Raw genomic sequence first — 22,989 nt, forward strand, 5'->3', positions numbered from 1 at the left:
TCCGCAATATCTTTGGCCTTAAACCAGCCCTTCACCTCCGGCTGAGTGACCAGTGAGCGGAGATCACTTGGCATTAACTGCTTTAGCCGATCAGCTATCAGTAATTCTTAAAGACTCTCAAATGACTCCACATCTCTACTTCTGACGTAGTATGTAAAGATAGTCTGCAGGTGCACCGTCACTTGGTTCCAAGACTCGCCTTTCTCTGTTTTGATTTCCACAAACATACCGCAGTACTCGCTCTGAGTCATACGCAGCTCCTTTAACACTCTAGACTTCAAATCTGAGTACGGCATCACCTCAGCCTCTACCTGATTGGCAACGAATGTTCGCATCTTCTCACTTAAGAATGGTAGTAATATTGTGCCCCGTACTTCTTCGGGAATGCTCAATGCCACAAAAACACCGTCTATATTTTGAACCAAGCTGGAATCATAGACTCATTAACTGGCATGCGTTCTGGGACTGCTTCGGTTCTCGCGTACCGTGCGATACTAGAATGACAGTTCCGGTTTTCCGGCTCCTCTGACAAGGCACATGATGAGTGCACTTTCTTTAGCTCAAGCTTCAGCTTTAACACTGCAATCTCAGGCTGCTACTCACGGGTACGATCCGATTCATTCACACTGTCACCTTCTATGACATTTTGCTCTGAATCCGCCATCTCTCAAAATGTGCCTGAACGCAAGTGCATTTAGTTTTACAAAATTTTTGGGGCCCCGAGAGTGCACACAAGAGGACTCATCTTGCAGTCATGCGTCGCCCGATGGCCACGTTGGTTGGATCTGCGTCCGTCTCGTCACCAACCCTTGTTGCGATGAATCCTTTGATGCTGCGGGTGCTCCACCAGACCGCCCCGGTCGTTGTGTGAAGTCAGTCACGCCGACTATTCCTGCAGCTCTGCTCTCGTTTTCTGACGCGCAACGCTCTTCCACTGCCGGACTCCTGGCTCCAACCTAGACCAGCAGGCTCGTGCTGAATTACAATGCTGCTTCTCGCAGCACGCCAACAGGTCCCAAAGCAGCGAGCGTCTTGACGCTACTTCTCGCAGTGCACCAGCAGCTACAAAAGGCGGTGAGCGTCTTGTCAGCTTCCCGAACTTCAGCACCTTCCTCGCTGCGGGCTCTCCACTCTACGTCGACTAAGCCAGTTAATTTCCTGCACTGCGAATAGCTTCTACACTAGCTAAGGAAAAAAGATGTTTGAGGTTCGGAATGGGTCCCCTCGATGACTCGAGTGCACGGTGTCAGCACGAAGGAAGAGCCGCAGTTTGGTGAAGAGACGCTTTATTGCAGCCTCGGGCATCTGCCCGAGTCCAAGCACGAACCTCCGCTTTCCCATTTCAGATTCAAACAACCTCTTTTCAACCCTCGGTTGAACAAAGGGTCTTCACACAAACAAATCACACGTTGGGACTTGCATCAGCAAAACCAATCTCAGAATCACTGTCACAACAGGCAGAAATTGGTAAATATCACGTTATGAAGTAAATCACGAGAGGCCATAGATTCTCCATGTTTCACACTCTCTCCCATGCCAGGCCGTGTATTGGCCGATCTCTGTTGGTAGCCGTTCTCCCACTCGGGATCCATCAACTTTCTCATTAACGTCGCTTCGTAGGAGCTTCCGTAAGCGCGGAGATTACACCATCAGGCCCTGTGCGCTAACCAGGTGTGCATGCGACAGCGAGGCACCCCGCCATCCTAACAACGCTCTGTAATGACGCATAGCGGGGGAGCATAAGCTCATGTCCGCGCTGTCTCGGCCAGCCCAGTGGTCGTGTCCCTGCGTCATTCTCAGTGGCTCGCGTGCATGGCAACAATGACTTAAACTGAGAGGGCGCCGCCTGGCCTGCTTCTTGCCAGATGCTCTTCCGAGTAAGCCTTCCCCTTCTAGTCCCAAACAGGGGCGACCTTGAAGGCTCCACTCGTCAACCGTAGGAACAAAGGAGTATCCTTTATTTCCCGTGCGCAGGTCTCCCGCGTTCACCTTCACGGAACCGATCAGCTTCTTTAGCTGACTGGTCGGAAACTGGCTCCGCGCTCCGCATCAGCCACAATGATTGCGCTTAACAATTAACAAAGTCCTCGACGTTGTACGGGAAAGGGCAAGCTCAATGGGTGCAACAAAAACATAACGCTGGATGTACAGGTGTGATCAAAACTGTGCAGGCCACGGGATCATGTTGCAGAATTCATCGACGTGCCAGCTAGCGACGAGACACGATGAGACACCTGCTGCAAGGCACATGCGCGTTTCGTCTTATCAGTGGCTTCTCATGTGGATCTGTTGTACGTGGTTGTGGCACTCGTAGCCAAAACGACAACTGGGTGTCGCTTTCTTTGCTCCATCGAATCTGTGCCGTTGCTTTACGAAGCGGCTGTGACGGCGCCAGTCCAAGCGCCGGATCGCGTTTTTACTCACACCGGTTGATTAGGCATATAGAGCATCGTAAGTAAGCATATCGAGCATCGCAGAACCGGACGAATCCAAACGAACAAAATTGAATTTTCTCTGGCCAGCTTGCCTTTGTCGAGATAATCCAAGCTGCATCTAAATGAGCTTAGTTAGGTCAAAGTTAATGGCGCCGACATTAATCAATTGTAGTCAAGCACGCACTTTCTGACCTAAATAATTAGGCGTAAGTAGGTTTAGTTAAGCGCAGTCTAACTTGGTGTTTTCATGTTAAACGAAGTCAGGCTCAAATGAGCCCAGATGAGTCGAAATAAGTATAGCCAAATCTATTTAGGCAAAGTTGATCATGCTCATCCTTAACCTAGCCGTGCAAATTTAGCCTATACAAGGCGAACATTTTCGAGGCCAATTATTTATGTCAACTTCCCCATGAGCCCACAGAAGTCAATGCCAGGAAGATAATAATTACTATTTACCAACTGTATGCAAAATAAGATACATTATCTTCAATTAGTGCTAAATATATGAATACTAATAATGGCATAATATTAGTCTAATATCTAACTAAAGTGCCATTTATACTGGAATTCAAGTGGCATACTTAGGCTTAATACGCATAGCTAGGCTAATTAGGCAAACACCAAGGTATCTACAAAATGTATTAAGCTTGGTTGGTAATAACATCATAAAACAAATGGGATTATGATAAGCTTTCATTGGGCAACGTGGTAATAAAACACAAACATTTAACGTGATTGAAGTCAAACTTGCTTGAGCTCAAAGAATCCAAGCTCAGCAAATGCTGATTGCTTTCACCGGGTCGAGTTTCATTTACCTAAATATAAATATTTGAACCATAACAGTATTTTAAATATTACTGTGTAATGTGCGTGACATTGAAGCCCACCCGAATTACTCGAGTTTGATGTGGCACAATTATGCAAATCACGCCTCAATCCGCCTAATATAGACATCTGTTGTTGGATAGGTTTGTTCTGAAAGTAAAGGTGTCTAATGCAGTGTAAATATTCACGTTTAATTGATTTCGGCTCCATAAAATTTGACATAATCAAGCTCATTAAAGTGCAACTTGGATTAGCCCAACAAAACCAACCTGGCCTGAGAAAATTTAATTTTGTGCGTTTGGCTTCGTCACGTTGTACCATGCTTGCTACGCTTACTTACCCTAATAAACCAGTGTCAATGATTACGCGAGCCAGCGCTTGAACCGGCCACGTCGCAGTCGCTCCGTAAAAGAACGGTACAGATTTGGTGGAGTAAAGAAAGCGACACCCAGTCCTTGTTTTGGCTACCAGCGCCGTAACGGCGTCCAACAGGGCGATGTGAGAAGCCAAGTGATAAGACGGGACGCGCATGCACCCTGCATTGTAAACAAAAAATATGCGCAGCTGAAAGGAATCGGGAAACAATGTGCCCACTCTTCTTCGGTGACCTCATTCAAACTGGACTGTACTGGAACAAATACATTAGTTTTCCACCGTTTTCCTCCGGTGATCATCGGACGAAAAAAACCGGAAGAAAACAGTGCAAATCCCTGAATATGCTCCCATGGTTCCTCCGGAAATGCTCCCGCGCATCGCTTTGGCCTTGGTGTAGGCTCCTCAATTGCTCCGGGTCATCGCTCACTGGTATTCATTGGCTGTTCAATGAGTGACGTATGCAGCCTCACCACCAGGAGGCCATTCCCCACATACCAACATGGCGCAGACCAAGCCGGTGCAGTGAGGATTGTGCGAAGCGTTGGGCCGCGTTGGAGAAAAGGAAATTGTTCTGAGCACCTTCAGGATATAACAAGCGGCGAGCAGCAACGAAGCTTATCAACGACAAAAGAGAGTTGCGCGAACGGTAATCGTGTGATGATTCCTGGCAGTAAACGACCCATTGTGATCTCGGGAGTGTTGATGTAGCTCGAGGTTGCTGGTGGTGCGACAAAATGGTGAGTGAGCTCTCCTTGAATTACCTGTCTTGTTCTTGTCAGGTAGTGCTAATAACGGATAATTCGGGGTTGATAAACCAAACATGTGATCAATATTTGGCTAATTATATAAGACATCAGAAATATCAGCGGAATTCCGATAATGCGTTGTTTCGACTACCTGTTTCTTTTTTCTTAATATAACTTCGGTAAAGCAAAACAGAGAGGTGAGCGAGTTGGCACTGATTCTTTACGACGTAAATGTAGCGCAAAGAAAGTGAACACTAGAAGCGCTTGTGGTCGTTCACTTTGTGTACTCGTCCTGTTTTGCGCAGCATTAAGGCCATAATACCTTCGGTATATTGAATCAACTCACTGTACTATTTGGAGCGCTGACTAGATATGCAACAATAGAAAATATCAAAATTTTAGGTTGATTATATGAAACGTTATTAATTTTATAGGTAAACCTAACTGGTTAAAAATATTTTTGGTCTTGTCAGTACACATAAACGGTAACATTTGTCTGCTTTTAATATCAATTAATGCCAGGTGGAGGTCTACCACTAAGAAAAATTATTTTGATAAAATATGTAAACTGAACTAATAAAACTTGAAAAACTAAAATCAGTGTAATTCTTTATAAATGTATTGAATTGAGGTAGGGCTTTGTAAATGGTACAGACTTTTACAACGCATACACGCACTCATGCTTGTGAAAAAGTTATTGTGGTTGGATCAATGGCATCTGATATATTATTCTACAAGTACACTAGGCTCTTCGCGGGATGTGGTGCTTTCAGGAAAAAAAAGAGAGGAGCGAAACCAACTGACGATACTAGAGACGAGCAATCCAAAAAAAAAAAAGGAGTTGCTTGGCAGAACGAGCCGTGCAGCGCTCGACGTTTCTATGAAAAGGGGTGGGGGGTAGTAAATTTTGCCCATATGTTAGCAAGGCTCAACTTTCTAAGATGGAGGGGACATTTTAGTGAAAGAAAGAGAGAAAAGAGAAGGTGCACCCTTTCAAAAAACTAGCCACATTTTCTATGTTGATAATAGGAGAGATTACAATCTCTGCTGCTGTATTTTTTTCTCTTTTCAGTCGTGCTACCAAGTCTGCGGCTGCAGTTTTTTTTTTTTAGCGAAAGACGAGAGTGCGAACAGTGCTGAGACGTAGTTTTGACCATGGAAATGCAACGACACTGGCTTGTGAACAGAAGAAGGGAAAAGAACATTTCTTGAAGCTTGGGACGCTCGTCGTGACGCTTGCACATGCATCACAATCTGTGTCCTCCGAACGTGTGCACGGACCTCTCACCAGAGTAAACGGATCGGCCTTCCTTTAATTCTGTGAAAATGCAGTTGGCATAAGTGGCGTTATGTTTGTGCCATTTATAACTTATTTTTTCACGTTGTAGTAAACTTTTCCTTATTATGTGCTTTAAGCTCTTCATCTTGCAGAAATACATGCTCATACAATAACTACTTTAAAAAATGTTCACAACAACAGGTACCATAACAAAGCGGGCAGCGCAAATTGAAAAATAAAACAATGCCAACTTATCTCGAAACGTATTTTACAAAGGAGATAAAGCTAGGCTTTTCCTAAAGACAGACTGCAACCATGCCCACTGTAAGGGCCCACTTTGCTATCATATGAAAATGAGAACGTACTAAATTGCGACTGTAATATTCAGAATTATTTTTGGTTATAATTATTGGGGGGGGGGGGGGCATTGCTGATGCCGTCTACAAGAGTACTGAAATAAGATTATTCTAGTCAAAAATTGCTTTTCAATCATTCAGCAAACGAAGAGCTATTGATTTAGAAATATATAGATAACTTTGCCCAAATTGGAACTTTATTCGCGTCATGGAGGTGTGTTTTTTTCATGTTGCGGCTGTCTCACACCGGATTACATCGTATATGCTTGTTGATATTGAACGCTCATTCTGTCTTTGTGCTTGCTTGTGTGTGTGTTTGTGTGTGTTCTTGTGTGTGTGTGTGTGTGGTTAGTTTTAAAAGTTGCTTCTTTTCATAGACTCACAGACTGTATAGTGTCCGTGGCTCCATTTCCGTGCCTCTCGCATGATTTGCAGTTCGCATGGTTAATTATTTTTTGCTAACTTATGCAGGAGGCATCCAGCTCAACCCTTGCGTCTCAATGAATATGATGAATGGTGCTTCCGGGATGGTCCGCTGGGCCAATTTCTTCAAGTGGCCCAGTGGGCTAACGCACGCGTGGTGTTTTCAGCACCACAAAAACTAGGGAAGCTTTGCAAGTTGAGCTGCCTAAATAATGCCATTCTCTTGGTCTGTGATAAGAAACACCAGGTTAGATTTGTAGGTTGTGTGTGCTGCGTTGTGTACATGCTCTTGTTGTTATGTGGAAAGTAATATACAGGGCAGACCAAGCGGTGTCTTAATGATAGACTACGTGAACATGACTATAACGCAAGAAATAAACTTTAAGCGGGAGTGTTCATGGCGGCACACTGCAAAAATTGTGGGTGCTCCTCTGATCTGTACAGCTGCACCGTTATCGGCCGGCCTCGCAATCAGCTGACACGTCAAAGTAAAGAAGCTGAAGCTATACCACAAATGGGAAACTTGTGTGTGAGTTCACCATCAATTGCACTGAAGGGGAAATAAATCGCTTTTCTGGAAATGGCACCACGTGCAAGATGAGATGTGTTTCTACACATGTATAAGATGGATGTCACGGGCATGATAAAAACAGTTGGAAGCTTAGCGTCTACCTTTCTGGCCATCCCTGTTGTCCTTCCTCTATCATTTTCATATGTGCCACGCTAATACAAGCTAAGTTCTAGAACAATAAAAAGATGGGATATGCATAACATTTTCGTAGTTATTACAGCATATTAAGTGTAAATTTTTGTCGCTGGCCTATTACATATGCCTATATTAATATATTAATGGTCAATCAAACCGTACGTTTGGGCTTAAGACCAATAATATGCAGCGGGAAGTCACTGCGCAGTAATATGGTAGTTAGCACAGCGGTTTTTTACTCCTTTTAGGTGCCTCGAGCGTTTTGATTGGTTTCTCTCTCGCTAATGCACGATCAACCCCTTTCAAGACGATCATTCGCATCTTTCAAAGGCACCATGAAATCACATGCAGGCGCCTCGACTATGTGGACAAGGTCTCATAAATGCTTTAAAAAACAGCCAGAACGCGCGCGCACGCACGCACTCTCTCTCTCTCGCACACACACACACACACACACACACACACACACACACACACACACACACACACACACACACACACACATGATGTGTCGTCCAACCTCCCAGCACCCCCTCATCTTCTATCCATGCCTGCAGTCTTTCCTTTATAATCAGCATCGCCAGCCTGTAGACCACTGATGTCACTGTTATAGGACGGTAGTTGATTATGTCAGATTTGTCGCCCTTTCCTTTATAGTATAGATCATGCTCATCCTGCTAAGTTTCCATCCATCGGGAACTTCACCATCGATTATTATTTTGCTCACTGCCTCTCTCAAAGCCTGCTTAGACTTCGGACCTAATGTCTTGATCAGCCTAATTGGAATGCCATCTGAGCCTCTTGATGTACTACTAGTAACCCTTTTGTCAGCCCTTTCCCACTCTCGTTGTGAAAATGGAGCCATAGCGCCACTTTATTCGTCCTTGTCTATTGTGGTGTATAAAGTACTTCTTTGTTTAAATTTTTCTGTCACCCTTGTTCTTATATATTCAATAGCTTCGTCCCCTTCTAGCCTGGCACCTTGGGCTGTAGTTATGAAACTCTGCTCTAGCCTCGTCTCATTTCTTAGGGAGTTTAGATGGTTCCAAAATTTCGCAGCTGCCTTTCTATCTTTTTTATGTACTTCTGCTAGCCACTGAGCTCCCTTTCTTCTAATCTTTTCATTGATCAGAAGGGATGCAGCCCTTTTACAGCTTAGAAAGGTTTCCCATTTTCTTTCAACATCATCCGTCGGTTCACCCCGTTGCTTAGCATGTCTGTGTTCCCTGGAGGCTTCCTAACGTTTTGCTATGGCTCTCTTAACTTCCTCATCCCACCAACTTTTGGGTTTGTGTCTTCTTTTCCGGGGTGACATGTTACGCGTCTTAGCAAGCTCTAGCTCAAAGAGTCTAATTAGATTCGTGTATGTCCACACTGTCTTATTATCCTCCGTGATTACTTTCTCAATTTCTTTAGGGGCTATTTCAATTTGCCTTTCTGAATAAAAATTTTCCTGTAGTTGCTCATCTTGTCTCCTTCCCACTTTCACTGCTCTTCCAAAACTTAGCTTGATACGTTTGTGATCACTACCCAGACTTCTGGAGCCACCTTCATCTATGTGCATTCCCCTGAGCTTATCATACATCCTATGTGACATCAGTGCATAATCTATCGTCGACTGCAGCCTTCCTACCTCCCATGTTATTCACCCTTCACACTTCTCGGTACTGTTGCAAATGACCAAATCAAGCCTTTCACAGATATCCATGATCGTTTTGCCTGTCGGGTCGGTATACCCATCTATATCTTCTATGTGCGCATTCATGTCTCCTAGTATAATTATCTCGCACACTCTTCCTAACTCCTGAATGTCCTTTGATATACACTCTACCATTGCCTGGTTTTCCTCTCTGGACTTTGCTTCCGTCCGCAAGTACACAAAACCAAGGAGTGTCATTTGACCTGCCACTTTCCCTTTTAGCCATAAATGTTCCTTGCACTCCTGCTTGACCCTTTGCCAGTCTGTACTTTTATGAATGAATGCCCCAATACCACCCCCCTTTCTGCTGCCTTCTGTTCTACTACAATATTCCCACGCGAAGTCCGGATTGTTCGGAGGTTGTTCCATGACCCTGAGATGTGTTTCTACAAAACCGTATACCATCGGCCTCTCTTCCCTTAGCTGTTCTTTTATCTCTTCCCACTTCAGCCAGTTTCTAAAACCCTGCATGTTAATATACACTATGTCTGAATGGGCTCGGCGCTCGTGGCTACGTCTATTTATGCCCAGGACTCTACCTATCTTAGACATTGGTGCCACTTTGGAATCGTATCTGTCCATAACACCTGTCGCAGAGTCTCCCTGGTTGTTTTCCTCGTGCACCCCTAAGGGCTCGCTTGCCCCCCAAAAAAGCTACTGCGCGTACTGCAAGTCGCCAGCCCACCTCATGACCTAGCCGCCCATCGAAGTGAATTCTGTTTCGTTGAAAACCACCCCACCTATGCACCTCTCTCTTTATTTGCACCACCTCAAAGCCTTTCTCTCGACTCATCCCCCATATCTCTTCGTTCGCGCTGACAACCGCTCTTTGCAGGTTGCTATCACGCACCGGTACCTCCGGTATTGTGCATATCACTACCTGTACCTGAGGAGAAGTGGCGCGCATGTCATCGACGTCTTTCGCCAGTGTGGTTGCTAGTCCTGCTGTATCTTCATTTAAGGCATCGTTTAAACCGCCCGAAATTATGACGAGGTTTCCTCTATCAACTGTAGTTTTGAGTTTTGCGCTCGCTTGCCTCATGACTGCTTCCAGCTTGCGTCCTGGGAACGCCCCTACTGCAACCCTCTTGTCACCTCTTACCCTCTCTTTGATGGCTTCTGTGCATCGATTTAAATTCTTCGAGTCCCCGGCGATTATCACATGCTGTGACTTTTCAGGTGGAGCGTCCTGCACCTGGGGGCTACTTGCACCTGTGACTCCGGCTGCTTTCTCCCCTCCCAGCCCCACCACTACCTCGCTGAAGCTGGGCCTTGCGACAGTTGAACCGGCTAAACCTGCTTTTTTCAAACTTGCTTGCTGTTCCTTCTCCACCGTTCTGGTTGCCGGTTCTCTACTGTTCTCTCCGTAGGCCGCTTCTTTGTTCAGCTTCGCTAGTGCTTCCTCGGTGGACTTCAGTCTTTCTCCCATCGCCCTCGTTTTCTCTTGCTCTGTCGCCAACGCAGTCTCGAGCTCATCGATTCTCACCAGCAGTTCACTTTGGGCAACCAACATTTTCTCCATTTTTTCCTCGACCTCACATTGCCTACCCTTCGCGTCAGCCTCTTCTCGATCCGCTCCTACGCTTGGGTCTACTTTCGAACCCACTCCAGATCCTGAACACTTTACAGTCTTTTTAGCCATGTCTTTCTGACACCAATTGTCTTTCTACTCGATAATCACTAAACTCGAGCCCTGAACTATGAAAAAAAGAAAGTCTAAACTCTACCACAAAAATTTGCGTGTTCAATGTACGCGCACCTCCCCCACGGGATGGCAAAAAAAATTTCAAACACACACACCTGCACTAACTAATAAATACCTGGTGACTGGCCCCCGAAAAAGCCGTACCATAAATTAAGTGCTACGAAGATTTCAACCGCGGCCTTATAATTATAAAGACAAGCTCAAAACATGCAAAAACACTTATCTGTGCAGTCGATCCGGAGCGCTCTAAAAACACGTCCATTCACCGTGACAGCCCGAACAGAACTCTCGCGCCTAGAGCGACAGCGTGCCATCTCATGAGCATTCTTATAATCACCAAAAAACCGACGGCTTGGAAGGCACTGCACGTTCGTGTGCGGCCAGACAAAACGCCAATGACACGCTCCTGTAATCGTCTCTCTTTCAGGCACCTTTATCTCCCCTCTACCCATCCCCACTGTTTATCGTTGAGATAAGCACCCCAGAGAGAGACAATTACCACGAGACTCTTGTCTGATCACATCCATTTGTTTCAAATTCATTTCGAGGAGTCGAGCGCGCAAGCCATCGAAAACCGAGGGTTTGGGGGCTGGTGAGCAATCTAGTAAGCATTGTTGAAATCACTGGGTAGGCAACATTGAGCGCGACCTCAGAAGTGTACAGGCAACACTGGTGTACACACCACCGACATAGGACAAGCCGCGAGCAGAAAGAGCAAGCTCCTGAAAGGGCGAGTGAAGCTTGCCAGATACAAATATTTCCTCGAAAGTGTATTCCTGGACATGACACTGTTGGAGTTCTCGGGCAACATTGACGCGATAATATTCAAATCCAACTTGAGTGTTCTGTTTTGATGCAGCTGCCACGTCGGGTTACTGTCAGTTGTAGTTAGGTACCATTCCCTGAAGTTGATTTATGAAGAAGTGCCCAGAGCAATTATCCTCGTGAGCACCATTGCTCTATGTCAGCGCACAGATTCTGTTGTTAATATCCATGTTCCTTTTGTCATCGTTACGCAAATGTAAAGAAATGGTTGTATAAAACATATGTGACTATTTAACGTGTGTCTGTACGTGCATTTGTTCATATCTTTAGCACCACTTTGTAACGTTTCGGTCAATAAGAAAAATTCCACACAGTCACCTTCCAGCCAGAAGCTTCTCGTAAGATTGATTATGGCGCCGTTATAACATCGAAATATTAAAATGGCTCCTACGCGAATCACTTCTCAATTATAATCAACACTCTTAGAAGTAACTGTAACAAACTTTGATTGTGCCCTCGTTTTGGCTGACCCTTTCATTCACAATATTAGAGACCAAATGCTATATTTTTGTTTGTAAACCAACTCAACAACGTACCCAAACAAGTACGTGGAGAATTTTTCTATATACTTACAAATCTTGAAACGCTGAATATGTTTAGAGAGCGCTTGAGCAGAACCAACTAGAGAAATGTGTTTGGAGTGAGCACCCCCAATTTAGCATTCAATTTATTTATGAACAATTTCATCAAAATATATTTTCAATGTTTTACCCTAAAGTCATTCAAAACATTTCAAAAAGTCGGAAAGCTTGGGTAAATAAAGAATGTTTTAAGTTTCTAAAATTGCGGGACCAATTGTTCAGAGCATGTATAGCTAGTGAGTCCCTTGGAGAATTGAAAGCGTTGATTAGAGCACCGAAACCTGATCACCAAACGCCTTCGTGATTAAAAAAACTGTAATATTCTAACGCATTTAACTCAACCCAAGGGTGTAAACAGAAACGTTTCGAAGGCACAGTGCGCTTAGTAATCCACCAGAGACATTACCGAAAATTGTGAAAGATGGTACAGAAACTCAAAAACCTGAATTAGCTGGTGCATTTTAGCGACTTCTTTCTGTCACTTGGTGGCACTACATGCAGTAGTAACGCTCTAAAATACATGAATAATTGAAACAACAAAACGAGTTTTTTAGATCTAGTTCGAAAGAGTAAATTGGGAGTGACATTTTTTATTTTCAATTATATCAAGGCCACTGACACGGACAATATTCAAATGAAACCAGTAAAGTATGTAATTGGCATGCTTGCAGCTTGTCTTACCTACGTATTTAACATATGCTTGCCCACAGGACACTTCCCGCCAAATGGGCAGATAGAAAAAGTTAGTTATCTATAAGAAGAGTCCCAGAAGCGACATGTCCAACGTCCCATATTCATTCTTCCTGTGTTTCAGAAGGGCCTGGAGAAAATTAATTCGAAACGCATAACCTCATGTACTGACAAGTTCAACTTGATCACTTCAGCATAGTATGGCTTCCGGAAAAATTAATGTACTGAAGCTTGCGCTACTGGCACAAAAAATATATTACAGAAAAACTTTGAATCCCGAAACATGATACTCAGTTTTTCTATTGAGTTTTCAAAGGCCTTCAAACTAATTAATAATGAAATTTTTCAAGAAAAGTTGGATAATTACGGTGTAATAGGCGTTGCGCTCAAGTTCATTGCGGCGTACTTGCATCACCATAGTCCGTTCGTCATAATCTAAGGCAAAAATTCTGCAATAATATACTATAAAAAAGCGTCCTGCAGGGAAGCACCTCAAGACCGTTTTCCTTATTACAATATGTTATTGAGATGGTTCGCATTGATGGATCAGCTTATTACACTATATACGCGGACGATAAGAGTTTTTTTAAGCAGATGTATCCGTGATCTAGGAGCCGAGCAAATAGCACATTGTCTAAAGTTAACTCATTGGCCTAAGTATACTCTTTAAAACTAAACATAAATAAAATAAGACTAGTTTCTGTCAGCTCGCCACACACAACTTGAATTTTCCATCATTTCAGTAAATAACACAGGAATTGAAGTCGTCAAAAGATTTAAAACATTAGGCACGTATTTTTCAAACATGACATGGGACGATAACATGAACCCCATTCTTAATTAACTATCTCAGATAATCAGCGTTAGGCGCCACCGTCACTACTTCTTTGCTATTTCTGGAAATATGCTGTTACATAACTCGTTCATTTCTTCTTTATTTCATTATATCTTTCTTGTATAGTCCACAACGTAAACTGTAAGCGTTAGGGAACTTACAATCTTACAAGATTTGCGTCTTGCCTTGAAATTACCACATTGCTGCCACAGAGCATAAATACTTCAAGAACACTACATCATCCAGGTTGCATCAATTTATTATTATTAACAAAATTGTTTATATAGGTTCGGTATATTGAAAATAATGATAAGATTGTCAGAATAGCTTGGTTTCAGAACATTTTTCAGCTCGTGAAGTATGTTAACTTGAAGTGTAGTACATATAAAAATGTAGAACACAATACGGAAATAAATGTTGAAGTTTGAACTGCCTACACTTCTAAATCAGAGAAAATAACATTCACAAATCTAGCCTATCACCAAAACCATTGCGATAGTCTGCCGACTACCTTTTTCATGTCTGGGATATAATCTTTCATTTTGAGTTTCTTTTTTTCATGCCCCTTGTTAAACTCTTTCACTTTGGTTGTCCTTAGTCCTGGTGCAGCTGGCAGGACATAACACTTCATGCTCTTTAAGTAATTTTACATCGCCCAACACCACTTTCAGTCCTTAGCTGCACGCTTTCTGTGCCAACCGGCGTACTAGGGAGGTCAGGGCTACTCAAGCTGTTCCCACAGCTTTTACCTGCCCTTCTCGTAACGTGTTGCTGTTGCAGAATAAAAGTTCATTTCCATTCGCAAGGTACGTGGGTTCTGACAATTTGTTAATTTTTTATAGTCACAATCTTTTGTTCTGTTTCATTATTTTCCACCATTTTTCCTCTTCCCTAGTAGAGGGTAGCGAAGCGGAGTATTCCTGCTATTTGTTAATCTCACTGTCTTTCCTTTATTCCTGTCTCTTTCGTATCTTTCTCTTACTCGTACTTGGCACGCCAACCAAGCGAGATAACCGGGCGTGATCCAAATTGGGAAATCCTTGAACTAGTGACAAAAGTAAGTAAAGGCAAGCATTACAAAAACATGTTTACCACTTCTCGCGCTTCCATATGAAAATTCAAAAAAGAAGAAAATACAAATAAACTCCAGAAAGCTGCCGTGACCCTAAGGCGAGTGGTAGAGCCCCGGAGCATTTGCCGACATCGCCACTCGCGACGTATATTGAGTACATTTTGCTTGAGATATGAAATAACTCCTGGTTGAATAAAGGAATGTTTGAAGTGTGCCATTTTTGGAAGACCACTCTTTCTTCCGAATCACTAGTGATATGGCGAGCAGCGATGCCAGGCCATTGTACACAGGTAAATCAGAAAAACACCAGTGTCTCGGTTAGCGGGCTCGCTTCGCTTTCACTTTGGCGCTTCACAACGATGACGCTGAGAAAGTGAATAACGCATGCTAGCGCATCGCATGTGCGTGCAAACATAACAGTATTGGCAAAAAGAAGTGGTCTTGATGACCTGGCGTGTAATTGCAAACGCCGTCGGTGACGACCGGCGCAAACCATGCTAGGCCTATACATATTGAAGTCGGGAGTGACGGCGGGCTGTTGCGATTTGCTTGTCGCTCGCGAAGACGTAGTTTTAGTGATTAAGGTCGGTAATGTTAGCGCGGCGATGAGTAAATGCACTGAAAACGGCCTGTAGGTGAATGGCCGTTTTGGTGGATGGCAACGGTAGTCTCCTGGCCGTATACGGCAAATAATGTAAGTGCAGTCCTTTGTCTCACAAAACACGGTTTTTGAAAAAAAAGCAGAAACAAAGTATGAAAGAGAGGTTATAGATGCATTTTTATCAGGCAGGCCAAGGATCAATGCATCAGTACTCCACCAGTTCTCCTTTCCGACAAAGAGTATTCTTTTCTCAGTTGGAAATGTTTTGTCGTAGTCGCATGTGTGTCGTGTCACATGAGCACTGTTCTTTCACTCTGTATAAAAGTGGTCGTAGCACCTTTAATACAGTTCAGTTGGTAGTCAGCGCTTTTTCCTTTCCTTTTTGTCTCGTCCTACAATTGTCACGCTGTTACTAAAACAGAACAACGCATACTGGGCACACAAGGCGTTGTGTAAACGCGACTTTGGGGGAGTGCCGAAATCCTCTAGGAGGTATTATGCCCTTGAAACACATGGCTATGCAATGTCGGGTCTACGGGTGCACTGCAGATTTTTCGAGAACACGAGTGTTCTTCTCCGCCACAGTGACCAGCTGGCAAAGAAAGTATTCGAGGCCTACAGAATTAAAAATGCAAGTCTAAACTGCATCAGTCAACCGTGATTTGTCCTTCATTATTATGAAATATAATTTTTATGTAATTGTAATGGCTAACATTGCTAAGGTAAGTTACCTCGGGTCTACAAAGAAGTTTTTCGATTCTACAAAGAAGTTTTATCGGCTTGTGAGAGCATGCACGAAAAAATGTACATACTTGGTGTTTTCTCATTAAATTTCTTAGTTGAAAGTCAGTGCTCGTATTTTGTCCTTCCTTCACTCTACCTTCATTTTTGCGCTGTTTCCCTCGACCAGCTACGAATCGTTACCAACTTGCCGCGTTTTCAATACTATCTTTAGGGATTATTTACTTATATAACGAATCAAGGCTGTGTAAAATTGTTTGTTTTGTGATTAATTACGAAGTCTCTCATGTGTGCATGCCATACCTTGCGAAAATCCTATATACGGACCAACGAAAATTCTGATATATGGCTAAATCAGAAATTGGATATTACAGGCTCTATATGGAATCCCCATATGTGTGTACTATATAACCATATATGTCCAATACCTGATATAGCCACATATGGGCCTTATGCAATCTGATATACCTAATTCCTTATATATGCATATATGGACGTTGAAGTTTATGGCCATACATGACAATCATCAATATATGGCTTTTAATAGAAGCATTCATATCAAGGTAAATACGTCCTTATATGGATACCATTACATATAGATATTCAGATGATTCATCTACAAGAATTCAGCTTGTGTCGCCGGCATAGCTTATAGCCCAACAAACTATTGTACATCTAGAAATATTACTGTTTGTTGAAAGGTCTGCATGCAGTCCCCATCGTCTCCAAAACAATGTTGTACGTATCCTCTCGACATTCTTCTTCAAGTTATTCTCATTATATCCCAAGTTATACTCAAATAACACTTGCTGAAAATGTAACTTGGCAAATTATTTAAAGTTGCGGTGGGTGCATGTCAATGTTAGTCCTCTTTTCCTGAAGAGATACATTGATTTTGTTTAAATTTATTGCTTATCTATCAATAATTTATTTATTTATTTAATTACCCAATGCGCCAATTGGCATTACAGTGGGGGAGCGTTTACAAGAGTAGACTACAAAAAAGATACATAGTCAGACAAACAAATAAATAAAGTCGCCTCAATCACAATCCGCAAAACAAATGCATATATTAATAAAAAATGCAAGACACTCATTCTAGCAAAAAATAAAAGAAATTAATTGAGACGGTGGAGGCAATGTTATAAAGCAGTTGACTCTATTCTCTGATTGTTTTGGTTAAAAAGATCAATTTGAAATACGTCTGTCTTGCATGCGATTTCTCTTATCTTTAACATATGATCAACACCGTCTGAGACATAGTATGGTGCAAGTCAATAATAATAATAATAATAATAATAATAATAATAATAATAATACGTTTATTTTATCATCATTGTGTACATGATGACAGGGGCCCGCAGTAAAAGCTGCAAAATCCGAGGATCAAAAAACAGCTTGACTGACCTGCTGACCCCTAACTTGGCGAACAGTAACAAATATTTCGGTTTATCAATTCCGAATTGACAACAATAAATTGCATGAAAAACCTCAATCGCGATTCGAGTTTCATAAAGTGATTTTTGAGTGTTTTATTTTAAAGCTTTTCTGACATGTCAATTGAGCATCCATAGTGAGTCAAAAAGAAATATTGGCTTGCTTTTGACCGCATTACCTTCGTGTGGTATTGAATAATTTAGAGAACTTGATTACAACCTTTACGGTGTGTGGTCAAAAGTGATTGATATGCAAGCAAGCTTGCCATGTACAAGTATTGTGACTACGAATAGCCTATAGCGTGACTTCTAAAAGTGGTGTCTATAGGTCTCTGTGCGCATAGAAATGGAGGCTAATAGCGATATTTCTTGCCAACGGGTCACTAAAGAATGTCTATTGTACACGTAACGCACTTTTTGTTCCACCAATAATGCATCAATAACGCAACAGCGGTAAAGAGCTCGTTTCGAAGAAATTCCGGCGTAGGCGTCAGTGTTTCTGAGTGAAAAAGCATCCTGCCTGTGACCGAAAACTGAGATAAGAGAAATTAAAAGAAATAATAAAATTTTTTGTGTCTGAATGATGATCAAAACCATGCAGACCATTTGCATTACAAGCAAATGTTCTACCACACAGCTATGTGTACTTGGAAATAAAGTATGAATAACTTCCTCTGGTTAGAAATGCAAGAAATATAAATGCCTAACACATGCACTGTGTATACAGGTTTCACAACACAACATGTAATATTGCAGCAAAATGCGTGATACAAGCATACATTACCATCAGGCATTAGAACGCGTCATTAGCAACGCGACCTTGTAGTTTAAAGACAGCCAACCATCACACGTGGCACACACGTTACTACGCGTATTCCCACAAAACTGCATAGTGGGTGCATAGAAAGTTCTAAAACATTTTACGCACATAATATTGAGAAGCAAGTCTACTGGACGAGTTGGCAATTCATTTTAACTGAGTTGCGCGAAAAAACTGAAGTACAAGAGGAAGACACCTGGACACAGCGCACGCTAACCACTGAAACTTGATTGGGGAAAACAGACGTGTACATGTGGTCACGAGAACACGTAAGTTGAAAAACAAATGATTAGATGAGCAGAATTCAAAGCTTTTTCTTTTACCATGCGGACATCGTGGGGTGTGCGGCACTCCGCTGTCGTGTACAAAGTAATATTATAGAATCATTACTACAATTATGGATCACAGAGCTTCTCTAAGGCAATAACTATGCTCTAACCTATCATCGCATTGTAGGGAGTGCGGCTACGCGTGCTTTTTTGATGATACGGTAGTTCAAGCTAGATTGAAGGACAAGGTAGCGCTGGAAGTTGAAGAGGCACATCTCATCATCAAAGCTGCTTATTTATGTGTCGCGCAACCCTCAGTTGTGTTGCTTACGCTGAGGTAGCTTTTCTGGAAGTGCATCATTATTACATGTCTCCTCATCTAACCATTTTCTTTCGCCACACGTGTTCTCATAACCACGTATATATGTCTGTTTTCTCCAAAAAAAGCTTCAGTTGCTAGTTTGCGCTGTGTTCAGGTGTCCTTTTGTACTTCATTTTTTTCGTGCCACTCAGTTAAGATAACATATTGCTCGTGGTTTATTCTATGCTACCCTTTTTTACACAGAATGTAGCCATGTGCGAGAATTTCATTGAGACAAGACACTTTCAACTTTCGCAACTACACAGTAATATTTCACAATTGAATTTGTTCAAATAAAATCATACAATAAAAACTACACAATGAGTGGTTGAATTATGCACAAGGGACAGGATGTTGCTATCTCGTTCAACTCTGAGAAACAGGGGTTATTGGTCCCGCAGTTTTTTTTACAGTTGCAAGACCTAATGTATAAGACGAGTCTATTTCTCGGATTGCGTAAAAGTATGTACAGTGCTCAAGGATTGAAACTGGATATCACATCATTTTGTGTAGCTATGTATACGGGTATGTGCGGTTCCTCAAGATAACCACGCGATGTTGTGACATCTGTAACGATAATGGTGGCTGTGATGTACGCATTCCAGTTCAAATTACTTTTATGTGACCCGAACTGCAGATGTTGGAAACAAAATATGGGCTATTCTTCAAGTTGTCCCGTTTCGATCAGTAAGCACTTCACTTGGCTTTGAAGAACCAAACTATCAAAATAATTCACTGCGTGTGTTTATGAAAACGCGCGTAGTTATAAAAAGAAGGAGAAAGTGGGCGAAGAAAAATTAAAACGCGAGTTCATAAATTTCATGACATTTTTGAAGATGGAGATACCCATTTGTTTTCCATTTGTAATTGCGCAAGTTGTAATTTATTCTTGGTACTTCCTCAAGCGTTAAAACTACAAAAATACAAAACAATTATACTTACATCCATATCTTTACGAAAAGTACAATAGCAAGTAAACCACATTTTGCTGGTGTAGAGTTTACGACTGAACAAAGCCCTGTCTGGAAGAAATAGAAAAAGGACGTGTTGTGGTATAGCTTAAACGAAACAGCCTAATCACGTAACCACCATTACTATGACGTTATTTACTGACGAAGCATGCAATGTGCTATATTTTCTGAGTTATCCTAACATTTTCAAACAACTTGCGAAGGAAATGAAAAGGATGCACTTATCTTAACAATTAAACCGAGACTTGTCTTTCACGGAGCTTGTAATGCAGATATGCTATTCACACCTTAAAGCCAGCACGTCCATTCTTACTGCTTTTGGGAGAAGTTGTGAAGGAATGCTTGCCCGCAAGCATGGATGTCCAATTTTTTTTGCACCAAAGTTTGAAGATCGCCAATCCAGTGGCCTACACACTCACACGCACACACACAAAAAAAAAACACTTCCACGTCCATGCACAATTGCACCACGTACTGCGAAGTAGATTATGGAGAGCTGCGTAATTATCTTGTGTAAATTGCAGCAGTAGTTTAATATAAAATTATAGCAAGAAGAATGAAAAGTGACATTTATTGTGACATTGACATTTAAGTGACAATAATTTATCATTGAGATGAATGGCTTACGTGCTTTTCACTGAAACTAAGTTTTCCTACGCTTATTGGCGAACTCAGTTTCATTTGTTCACAATAATGATGCAATATTATTAACATACGAATGAATGTTTGCGAAAACTATTTTCTTCGTCGTTACCAGAAATGGAGCGTGGCACTTTCTTGTCTGATGTGTCGACCGACTGCTGTGTGCAGAAAACGTTCCCCGAATGTTTCACCTCTCCGAATTTCACATTCCTTACGGTGCGCGTCTCTTGATTGATTGATTGATTGATTGATATTTAGTGTTTACCGTCCCAAAACCACCATATGATTATGAGAGATGCCATAGTGGAGGGCTCCGGAAATTTCGACCACCTGGGGTTCTTTAACGTTATGTTTTTCATAGTCTACAGTGATTTTTTTATCAGTGAGGTTGGCCCAGTCCTAACGTAGATTTGCACATGTACAGAATTGTCTTTTTTGAGTCTTTCGGGAAGACTTGTGCACAGTTGTGTTTATTGCGCATTATTAGTCTCATGCCACGAATATGTTTTCTTTTATTTATTGTTCCCATTGTGCTTTCATTTCTTTTTGTCTCCGTGTTTTTGCTCTATTTATTGATTTTATTTTCTGTAGACAGTATGCAATGTATTTTTTCTAAATATTATTTTGAGTTGAGCGTGCGCCAGCATGAAAGACTTTATAGTTATTCCTGGATGCATTAAATAAATGATTGATTGATGCTTAGTTTAGTGAATAATATTAATAATGTTATATATGAATGAGAAATAAGATGAAGATCTGGCTGGAACGCATCTCGGTAAGCAGCGTACACGAAGCAGTGACTGCAGCTTTACCAAATGGCTGTATCGAAGGTCATACAAATCTGAGCACACGGTCTTACAACATTTCCGCCTCCATCAGAAATGCAGGCGCCGCAGCCGCGATTCGATCCCGTGACCTGCGGGTCAGCAGCCGAGTACCTTAGCCACTAGACCACCGCGGCAGAGCACAGCGCACGTCTCTTGCAAACTTGCAACCTGCAGCGCAGTCAGGCGAGTTTTTCGGGACCATGGAACTCAGCTTCTCCCCGTGGGCCCAGAAACTGCAGGTGTATGACCTTGGAGACAGCCATTTGGTAAAGCTGCAGTCACTGCTTCGTGTACGCTGGCTAGCAAGACGCGTTCTAGTCAGATTTTCATCCTATTTCTTAAACATTTTTAGTAATATTAACAATAATCACACAACCAAATGTCAATCAATCATTTATTTAACGTATTCAGGAACAACCATAAAGGATTTCATGCTGGCGCACACAAAACCAAAACAATAATGAGAAACAATATATAACAGACTGTCTACAGAAAAGAAAATCAATAAAAAGAGCAAAAACGCGCAGACAAAAAGAAGTCAATGCACAATGAGAACAATAGGTAAAAGAGAACATATTCATGGCATGGGACTGAAAAATAATGCGCAAAGTACACAACTGTGCACAAGGTTCCTGAAAGACTCAAAAAGAAAAAATCTGTACATGTGCAAACCTACGTTAGAACAGTGCGAACCTCACTGATAAAAAAATCACTGTAGACTATGAAACACACAACAAATCAAGAAAGTTGGCATTATAAAGAGTCGGTGTTCTGTGAAGGATAGAGTGCGGGAAGAAGCTGGCAGGTATATGCAACAGTCGATTCTTTCTGAATATCTTACGCGGAATTTGAAAATTATCACAAACGAGGCGGGCAGAATATTTTACCCTGAACTAGCTTGTAAAGAAATAACAGCTCAGCAAGATCTTTGTTGGCCGCTAAGTGATGGCAAAGACAATATTCTGGCAGTGTTGAAAAGAGTCTAGTGAAACGATGGGTGTAAATGCTTATGAATTTTTCCGTACTCTCTCAGTGGCGTTACTGCTGGACTTAGCAAGGCCATTCGAGATCAGATATGCATATACACTCAAGTTGAGAAAGATATATCACGGTGTACAATTTGTAGAAGGCTATAGGAGAACTGAATTCTCAAGAGATATTCTGTCAACAGAGAGAGAACGAAGGCCTCACATGGCAGCACAGTTAATTCAGTTCATTCTTTCATAGGTCTTCTGCAGCAATTTTCACTCCTAAGTACCTAAATTACTTCACTTTGTGAGTGGTTGAAAATGGAATTTATATCACCAATACGGTTTCTTTTAATAATATTCGTAATTACTGATTTCTTGCTGAACTGTGGCCTAGGCATGTGTCTCTTAAGGGACAGTAGGATTGGGCATGTCAGTATAACATGATAACGAGTGCTTAACAGCGCAAACGACAGGAGGGAATAGAAAAGGCGAGACAAAGAACTGAACTGCCAACTATTTACTTTTTGCGAAGGTCTTCGCTTTTATATAGTTACCAGTTGCACCAGTCATGTGCGAAACACAATGATAATGCATAAGTACATCACACCGACAAGCAAAGGAACGACTTTCTTTATCGGTGACCGCGACAAAAAGGGTGCTAGCACAAGCATATTTCAATGAGCATACCTTCTCTTCCTCTATGATCTCGCGTGTGGTGTGATCCCTACATCTTGCAACAATAGTACGCTCTCAAAATGCAGCCGCGTAATAAATAAAACTGCTTGTGAGCATAATCTT

General features: G+C 42.1%; 1 protein-coding gene and 1 long non-coding RNA gene across 2 annotated transcripts in view; one reads left to right on the plus strand and one right to left on the minus strand.

Moving 5' to 3' along the window:
* The window catches only part of LOC119160767 (organic cation transporter protein), a 718,234-nt gene that overhangs the window by 170,207 nt on the left and 525,038 nt on the right, over positions 1 to 22,989 (minus strand). The gene's annotated exons all lie outside the window — the stretch shown is intronic.
* Positions 3,897 to 5,796, plus strand: LOC142776746 (uncharacterized). Its single transcript, XR_012887777.1, has 2 exons — positions 3,897 to 4,372; positions 5,454 to 5,796. It is a non-coding gene; the product is annotated as an uncharacterized LOC142776746 (long non-coding RNA).

This window comes from Rhipicephalus microplus, chromosome X (assembly GCF_043290135.1).
Source record: "Rhipicephalus microplus isolate Deutch F79 chromosome X, USDA_Rmic, whole genome shotgun sequence".
Classification (NCBI taxonomy): Eukaryota; Metazoa; Arthropoda; class Arachnida; order Ixodida; family Ixodidae; genus Rhipicephalus; species Rhipicephalus microplus.